This window comes from Copadichromis virginalis, unplaced genomic scaffold, assembly GCF_057382275.1.
Source record: "Copadichromis virginalis isolate Kocher_CV1m ecotype Utaka unplaced genomic scaffold, C_Virginalis_male_GT1.1 unmapped_scaffold_1, whole genome shotgun sequence".
Taxonomy (NCBI): Eukaryota; Metazoa; Chordata; class Actinopteri; order Cichliformes; family Cichlidae; genus Copadichromis; species Copadichromis virginalis.
Genome location: NW_028188589.1, coordinates 1,712,091 through 1,722,015, shown reverse-complemented (window position 1 = coordinate 1,722,015; position 9,925 = coordinate 1,712,091).

Sequence of the window (9,925 nt, the reverse complement as noted above, 5' to 3'; positions counted from 1 at the left end):
GATCCATGCTGCTCAATTCAGCTCACACACACTTTCTACCTGCAGAGGAAACACAAATCATTCATGTGCACACAGTGTTGGTCAAGTTACTTGAAAAAAGTAATCAGTAATTAATTACTGATTACTCCCCCCAAAAAGTAATCCCGTTACTTTACTGATTACTTATTTTCAAAAGTAATTAATTACTTAGTTACTTAGTTACTTAGTTACTTTTTAAAAACATGATTTACAACCTGAAGAGGTGATAAAGTGATAGATCTTTCAGCCCAATTCTACTTTTTCTACATAATCCATCATACAAAATGTAATCAAATGGAAAAGTCTCTTTTTTTAACTTGTTTTATCAGTTTTAATCTTTTAACTTTATGCATCAAGCAAAACATTTAATTATATGCAACATTCTCTGACTTGAATAAATTAGTTTAACATTTAAACCTATTTTCTACACATTCCAGCACATAAAATAAAATATTTTTTGTGTTTTCACTCACTCTTTCAAACAGATGCAAGTAAAACACAGCAGAAAATAAATAAAGTCAAAGACTCAGCGGTCCTTTTGCTCTATTTTCACCTGTAAAGCAGGAGCAGGGTAGGCGGAGGGTTACCCTGGTGTAGGTGTGCTGCGGTCAGTTGAAGAATCTGCGCGAGTGTCTCTGTGAGTTTCCCATCACGTCGTAGCTACTCGGTGCTTGCTCGGAAGTTTAGGGGTTTTTTTCGCTGTAAAAAGAAGTTTTCTTCCCACGCACGATGGACGCTAATGTTTTTGTCACTTTTTATGGAATCAAACTCAAAGTAAGGTCAGTACTTCCACACTTTAAACGATGCACGCTCATACTCTCTCCCGCACTCGATATATTATCCATTGTTGATCTGCACACAGCTGCTGTCACCAACGTCGCACTTGCTTACGTCACTGTCATGAGACATTCTCGCAAAAAAAATCACGGTTTTAGTAACGCAGTAACGCAGCGTTCCTACGGGAAAGTAACGGTAATCTAATTACCGATTTTGCAATAGTAATCCCTTACTTTACTCGTTACTTGAAAAAGTAATCAGATTACAGTAACGCGTTACAAGTAACGCGTTACTGCCCATCTCTGTGTGCACATCAGCTGAAATCCTCCTTTCATCATGTGTGCTGTCCAAATATCAGCTGCTTCTTTCCTGCTTCATCTCAGTGTCAGCTGGATGCAGTCAGACAGCAGTGTGAGGCAGAGGAAGCTGCCATCAGCTGCTCTGCTATCAGTCCACTAGATGGAGCCTGAAGCACACACGATGCATTCACTGACACACACTGATTCACTGTGACTGGAAGCTTCAGTCAGTCCAACACGTGTGAACAACATTTTAAACATTTCAGCTGATCCAGGATTCAAAGAGGATCAGCAGAGTTAAAGCTTCACACTAATTCTTGCTGCTGAGTTTGCAGAGAACTGCACACACACTGATTCACTGCTAATGAGAAGCTTCTTCCATCCAGTAATTCATCATCCATCAGCTGCTCTGCTATCAGTCCACTAGATGGAGCCTGAAGCACACACGATGCATTCACTGACACACACTGATTCACTGTGACTGGAAGCTTTAGTCAGTCCAACACGTGTGAACAACATTTTAAACCTTTCAGCTGATCCAGGATTCAAAGAGGATCAGCAGAGTTAAAGCTTCACACTAATTCTTCCTGCTGAGTTTGCAGAGAACTGCACACACACTGATTTACTGTTTGGGAAACTAGAAAAATGTTAGTCTTGAACTGGCTAACAGTTCAAGACAGTTCAAGCAGCTTTTCTTTCCAAGCTCCTTAAACTATGATGACCTGGATGACTGAGAACCTTCACAGGAAAAATGAAACAGACTGAACAAAGAATGCAAGACTTTCACAATAAAACAGCAAACAAAGGAACGCAACACTGACACGTGAGCTTGACAGAGGAGTGGAGGAAAGGCAGACGAGAGTGAGCGAGGGAAAGAGGAGAAAAGAGAGACATGACAGGCTGAGGAAATATAGAATGGAGCACCAGGCCTCACACAAACACACACAAACACAGACACACACAGAGACACACACAGAGACACAGAGGGAATCTAATCATCAAGGAACTAAACAGGAAGTATAAGAAACTCAAAGCAGCATAAATAAGACTGTAAATGAACCAGAACATAAACCATAATACAAAACATCACCAAAACCACAAGAAATGCAAAGTACTTGGTCAAAGGGACCCAGAACCATTAAAGTTCTTTTCTTTGCTCTTCACTGTTTGAGTGCAGACAGACTCCACGTTAAACTATGACAGCATCGTCCCTGCTGCTGCTGTCAGACCTGTTATTCACTCACTGCTCGCCAGTGTTTCTAATGAGTTTTACTCATCCATGAGAGTTTAAAGCTTGCACTTACAAGGTCACTACCCATAAAAACGAGTGTGCTTCACTGTCAGAGCTACGGTGATTCAACGAGTAGGTCGAATGACTTGAAATATTTGTTTGATGCTTTGCATTGAGGCGCATTGTTGAATTTGCAGGGACACAATAACCACAGATCAATCAGGGCTCTAGACTAACTTTTTGCCATGGGCGTACCGGTACGCCTAACTTTAAAAAGCTAGGCGTACCGGCACAAAAGTTAGGCGCACACAAATTTTATAATAATTGATATAATATAATGTGTTTTTCTGGATAACCTGTGCTTTTTCAGCATTCAAAGATTGATGACACCGTGTCAGAGCACTGGCTATGAATTTCAGAAGGATCAGGCCTTAACAGAAAAGTTATCAATAGTTCTTTTCCTATTACAGCTACATCCACTTCTGTCGTGCCTAGGCTGCTCACTAGGGCTGGGTATCATCACTGATTTCTATAATCCATTCGATTCCGGTTTTCAAAGTCCCGATTTGATTCAACTTAGCCTCAGACAGTCAGAAATATTATAATTCTGATCATTTATCAGTACTGACTTCATCAGCATTGTGAACATCACAGCAGATGCCTTTGTGTGAAAGTAACTGAGAATAAAACACAGAAAAACATGAAGGAGATTTTCCTGGTCTGGCTTTTTATAGCAGATAACCTTAAAATATTCTACAATGTTCTGCATATAAAGTTTAAATTTCTTCAGTATTGAACAACAGAAAAAATAGGCTTTCTTGTCCGAGGTCATTTAAGTGAAAAAAGAAAAAGACAGCAGCCACAGCGCTGTAAACAACGGTAGACTGGTGGGTAATAAGCGAATGAATAATACAGAAAACAGAGATTGGAGACGGGAAACTGTTCTTGAAGTACAGAGAGAGATAGAGAGAGAGCTAGCTGTGCATGAAGTGCGATTTTAATAGTCGTGGAAGCAAAACAGCAAAATTCAGCTCGGTGAATTTTGGTTGGAGAGACAAAACCTGCAGCTCAGAATCAGCGCAAAAAGACGTAAACACATCGCGGACCGGACGCATCAGGATCGCTAAGCTCCGACAGCGTGTCCGTCTACGGGCCGTCGGGTGAGAAAGCCGAGAAAGACAAAGTTAATTCTGATGCGTCGGGTCTGTGCTGTGTTTACGTCTTTGTGTGGAGTCCGTGTACCTGCTCTCATTTGCTGTTTGGTTGTTGTTGAAATGGTTTTGTGAGCTTTAATCTGAGAATCTGGCGTTTCTGGCAAAACACAGTTATATTTAAAAGTCGATTCAGGATTTAATGAATCGATATCGCTTTATTCAAGCTACTCACCTCCCACTTCCACCTGCACTTTCAACTGGACCACGGCCAATCAGAGAGGTCCCACCCCTTACTATCTCTGATTGGTTTAGTCCACGATAGGGGCAAAATGTGTGTCTGTTGTTGACCACAGGGAAGGTTGCAGACTTTTTTTTTTGCTACCCGAACAGTTGGTCGCACAGGTGCAACCAAATATTTTTTTTTATTCGCACCACTGAAAGATTTGGTCGCATTTTCGACTAGCAGAATTTAGTTATTCAGCATAATATTTAATCCTTATTATCTGCTCCTCTCACCTCTGTTTACATCTGAAAACAAGAAAATTTAGCCAACAGTTTATTAGCTTTGGTGAAATTATAAACAGGTATCAGCGCGGTCACCTATACTGTGCTTTAATGCTAGAGCAGCAGGAACACCAGTTAATCTGAAATCTCCTTTTCTCTCTAAAAAAAGTGACAGCAGGCTGAGTCAAAGACAGAAACCTTATTTAAACACCAAATATTCACTTCCTGATCCAGGATTCAAAGAGGACGTTGAACTTACTCAGCTTCATCTTCTCTTGAACGTCTTCACTCTGCAGCTCTCTGCTGTCTGGACCAGGTCAGTGTAGAAACAGAGAAAATCCTCTGCTTCTTCTCCGTCAGCAGTCGTCTGTGTCTGCAGACTGCGTCACATTAAACACTTCACACCAGCAAAGAGTCTGAAGCTCACAGGTCAAAGGTCAGCTGCTGCACCTTTTGTGATATTAATTTGATCAATAATTAACCTGCAGCAGGTTTCTGCTCCAACTCCAACACACAGAAAACAACCCTGAAAACAAATCAGATGATGTGTGGGTGTGTCTGCAGGCTTCAATAGATGAGCATTAAACACTCAGCAAAGAGGCTGAAGCTCACAGGTCAAAGGTCAGCTGCCACACTGTATATAACAATTCACTTTTGAACAGTAGATTCATTCATTCATTTCATTCATTTATTTGTTCATTTTCAGGCACAACAAATACCTATATTGAACATAAAATACACAAAACAAAAAACAAAAATTTCCTGAAAAAGGAGTGGGACGAAGAAAACTTATTAAATCCCACCCCTATACTCACTCATCAACAAAAAAAACAATAAACTTCCCGCAGCTACGCCCATCATTGCATACAGACCCATCAACAGCCCCGGGCACATACAAGCATCTAAGCGGCAGCTCGCAACCAACAATTAGAGCCTTCATAACTGAATACAGAATATATAAATTATAAATTGCATTACCACAAGTAACAGGCAGTAATAACTACAAGTAACAAACACACATACATATACATACATATATATCTACACACACATGTACATATATGTACATACATACGCACACTTTATTTATTTTTTTTATTTTGGAATCCATACCAGCAATGGTAAGAGGACAGACATTACAGAGCACACTAAAACCCATCATTGAGTATACTGTGACCAGACCAACTGTTTGTAGAGAAATTTAAATCTATGAATATTTTTGCATTGTTTCAATTGTAAACTGAGACTGTTCCAGATTTTCACACCACATACAGACACACAAAAGCCTTTACGGGTTGTTCGAGTTCTGGGTAATTTGAATTCTCCAAAGCCTCTCACATTATAAACCTTTTCTCGAATTTCAAATCTAGTTTGTAAATTTGCCGGTAAAAGTTTAATAAAAGCTTTATACAAAATTATGGATGTATTGTAATTAACCAGATCCTGGAATTTAAGTAACTTTGCCTGAAGAAAGAATTTGTGAGTATGATCTAGATAACCAGCCTTGTGAATAATACGCAGTGCTCGTTTCTGTACTGTGACTAATGGATTAGTTGTATTTTTATATGTGTTTCCCCACACTTCCACACAATATGTAAGATATGGAAGAACCAGGGTACAGTACAGAGTACGAAGTGCATCTTTATCAAGGAATTGTTTCACTTTGTTCAAAACTGCGAGGCTTCTAGAAATTTTGGTTTTTATGTGTCTGACGTGGGGTTTCCATGAAATTTTATTATCAATTACGACTCCCAAAAATTTGTTTTCACTCACATTATCAATTGGTACACCTTCAATGATAATTGGTAATTCTATATTATATTTTAAATTACAAAAAAACATTGCTTTAGTTTTATTTATATTTAATGATAATTTATTTATGTCCATCCATTTTTTTATTAATTGTAGCTCCCTGTTTACGGTCATTACAAGATCAGTATAATCATCGCTGCTGAAAAATATGTTGGTGTCATCTGCGAACAGTATGAGTTTAAGTACTTGAGAAACATCAAAAATATCATTTATGTATACATTGAAAAGTTTTGGTCCCAACACTGACCCTTGGGGAACACCACATGTAATACCAAGTTTCTCTGAATGGTAATGCCCTATGCTAACATATTGTTCCCGACCTGTTAGGTAACTTTTTAACCAGTTACCAGCTTTCCCTCGAATACCATATCTTTTCAATTTATCCAGTAAAATTGAGTGATTGATTGTGTCAAAGGCCTTTTTGAGATCAACAAAAATACCAACTGCATATTTATTTTTATCCAGTGTATCAGTAATTTCTTCTACTGCCTCAATTATCGCCATTGAAGTGGTTCTTTGCGTTCTGAAACCATACTGACCAACATTTATTATTTGATGTTTTTCAAGGAATTTTTCTAATCTTGAATTAAAAAGTTTTTCTAGAATTTTTGAGAATTGAGGCAGTAGAGAAATAGGCCTATAATTGGTAAAACTGTGTTTGTCATTACTTTTATATAGCGGTATTACTTTCGCAATTTTCATTTTTTTTGGAAAACAACTGGACTGAAATGATAAATTACAGATATATGTTAAGGGACTAGCAATATTCAGAATAACCTGTTTAACTACAGACATATTTATGTCATGATAATCCATTGAAGACTTACTTTTACATTTTAATGTGATATTTATTACTTCTTGCTCATTTGTAGCTGAGAGGAACAGTGAAAAGGGATTTGATTTTATATTACTGATATTTTCATTTTTATGACACGGGATGTCCGCTGCTAGTTCCGGGCCAACATTTATGAAGAATTTATTGAACCCATATTACCAATATTACTCATGTTGTGATTTTCATCATTTGCATCAGTAAAATATTCAGGATATGATGTTCCAGAAGATCCTTGTTTAATTAAGTTGTTTAACACATCCCAAGTTCCTTTTATATTGTTTTTATTTTCATATAATCTTCTTCTATAATAAAGTTGTTTGCTCGTTCTTATAATATCAGTCAATTTATTTCTATATGCTTTATATCTTTGTTCCACTTCTTTTGTAGCCTGTAGGCGTCTCTGCAGTGATAAACAGTTTACACATTAAACACTGAACCATAAAAGAAGCTTGAGCTGCAGCTCATAGGTCAAAGCTCAGCTGCTGCAGCCAGTTATGAGTTTAAATAAATCATTAATCATGATTTTTTCCCTCTCAGCACTTTCACTTGGCCTTGGAGTCTTTTGACGGAGCTACACTGTATGTTTCAAATGTTGTAAATAAATTGGGAGTTAGGGCTGGGCAATATGGCCTAAAATCCATATCGCGGTATAATTTGAAGCATGTGAGGTAACGATATATATCGCGATATATTCTTTTCTTCTGTATATCGTATTTTCCACACTATAAGGACACCTGGATTGGCTGGAGGACTGTTTACTTAGCCTGATAGGCCGAAGGACACTGTCTCAGCTAAACTATGGACTCTTATAACTCTTATTACACTGATAAGCACTCACTCATCCCCCTCCCTTTCCAACGCCTTCGATGCTTGTGCCCTACCGGGGAAGATAGCAGTCAACTGGACCAGCACAGATGCTGTAGGACCGGATGCGCTGTCTACACCGGCTCTCTCTTACCCTTTACCCGCCCCTGTTGCTTGTCTTGTGTTTCTATGGTGTATTGATAGTCATGTGCTTTTGTGCTGAGGTGTTTTTTCTGTTATCAAACTGTTCTCCCACTAGGAACTCAGTCTGAGTGGAGTTTTTTTTTCTCCTCCTCTTACCTCATGTAGTGTATTTTCGTTGATTTTCCTATCAGCCTACCTTCTGACATGAGATAGCGCCTCCGCCAACAGGTGTGAACCAACTCAGTCATCTTGGGTCCCTCTGTGCCTTCTGGTATTCCTGCAGTTCTGAAATTATTCCTCCTGGAGTGCCTCAAGAGCTCCACATCTCTCATCTAACTTCTTTACCTCCGCAGACAAACGCTCCACAGTGGCCTGGAGAGTGGCGATGGTGTCAGAGTGGTTCGAGGCACAGTCCTGCAGTTCAGTCAAAGTGTTATCATGCCTGGCCACGTCGCTTTTTATGTCCGAAATTGAGGGCTGGATGCTCTGGTTCAAGGATGATATCTCGCCTCCTATGGTGGTAGAAATCTCTAATATGCAAGTGTCCAGTGCTAGTTAGTTAGTTCTAGTTCTAGTGGTTAGTGGGGCTTTATTTGATGATTCTAGTGTGTGTTACATTGTTGTCATATTGTTGGGTCGCAGAGCTGTACAGTGTTACAGTTTCTGTAGAGTCTGGTATAAGGAACTCAGATCCCTCTGTGAATAATGTTCACTGAAACTGATCTGTAGTTAATGAACTAGTCAGGATTTACACTAGAGAATGTTTCTGCCATTACATGGCCTGTATTTGTAGAGTGCTTTACTCGTCCCTAAGGACCCCAAAGTGCTTTTTTGCCCAAGGACACAACGACCGAGACTGTCGGAGCCGGGGCTCGAACCGGCAACCTTCCGATTACAAGACGAGCTGCCAACTCTTGAGCCACGATCGGCCCACATATTGTTGTCTTTTGTTGCAGACACCAAGTGTTGAGATCCTGTCTCAACCTCCTACATTCTTCCAGCAGGTTACACATTATTTTTTGTATTTGGAATCAAATATATGTGTCAGTTGGGCCTAGTGCAGGGGTCAGTAACCTTTAACACCCAAAGAGCCTTTTGGACCCGGTTTCCACGCAAAGGGTCAGGGTTCGGGAAAACACTGGGAGCCGCAAATACTTTGTGACATCTAAAATGAAGATAACACTGTGTATATTGTTTTTACCTTTATGCTTTGTGTGAACAACTACAGTGTGTTGCTTATGAAATCCATGAAGTGCTACAGAGAAAATTACATTTGATTTATGTAATGAACACATTTTGAGCTCTTAAAGAAATATAACAAAGGAAAGCTGAACTACAATGATCCATGTAGCAAACACAAACTGTTATATCGCCTTTGGGCTTTTGGAGCCTTGACCTGACTTTTAAAAAATAATTGGAAAAAAGCTCTATGCTGCTACAAAATGAAAAATAGATATTTGCAAAATTCTGCCTAAGTATGTATTTTATGCTGACATAATGTGGATCCGAAGATCCATAACTGGCCTACCTGGGGCTGAAAGTCTCCATAAATGCAGGCGTTTCGGCGGCTACACCGGCTTCCACGAGTGTGACGCTTATTTTGAGAAAATAATAGAATATAAATTTATTTTTATATTTCAATATCACAATAATCTTCCAATGTAGAACTACAAGTTAAAAAAGAACTAACATAAATCAAATCCACTTCAGCTAAATACTTCTCATTTATTTCCATCTTACATGCTGTGACTGCAGCCATTCCCACATCTCTGTGAATGGGACTCATGGACATGGATCAGTGGTTGTTGATCAATGGTCCTGAGAATCTGCATAATTAAGATGAAGGAACGGAGCTCCCAGCCCATCGTTCCTGCAGCTGCTTTCAGTCTTTATGCAAATGTCCTGTTTGTAAGACTGAAACCTGCAGCTGAGACTGAAGACGTCACCTGATGATGACGACACGTTTCTCCCACAAAACGCTGCGTCCAGATGAACAGAAGCAACAGACTCACTTTCCTGGATGATTGAGATGCATCAAGACTTCATTGTGTGTTACTTCTCATTCAGCACAGACACATTATTCCTGTTAGGTCATGTCAGCTGTCACTCAGTACAAGCACAACTGTGAACAACACAAACTTCTCTTCAATGTGTCACAGAAACACTAAGTGTGAGAGCCTGTATGACACACAGGACAGACTGTAAGCTCTGCTGGCTGCACAGCACTTTGTAGCAGTTTTCCAACATGTCCTCCACCCGTGATGTCAGTGGTGGGAGCCCAGTCACAGCACTCAGCACCACCTCCTTTAAATGTATTTTATAGCAGTTCCTCCCGTTACTCGGTGCA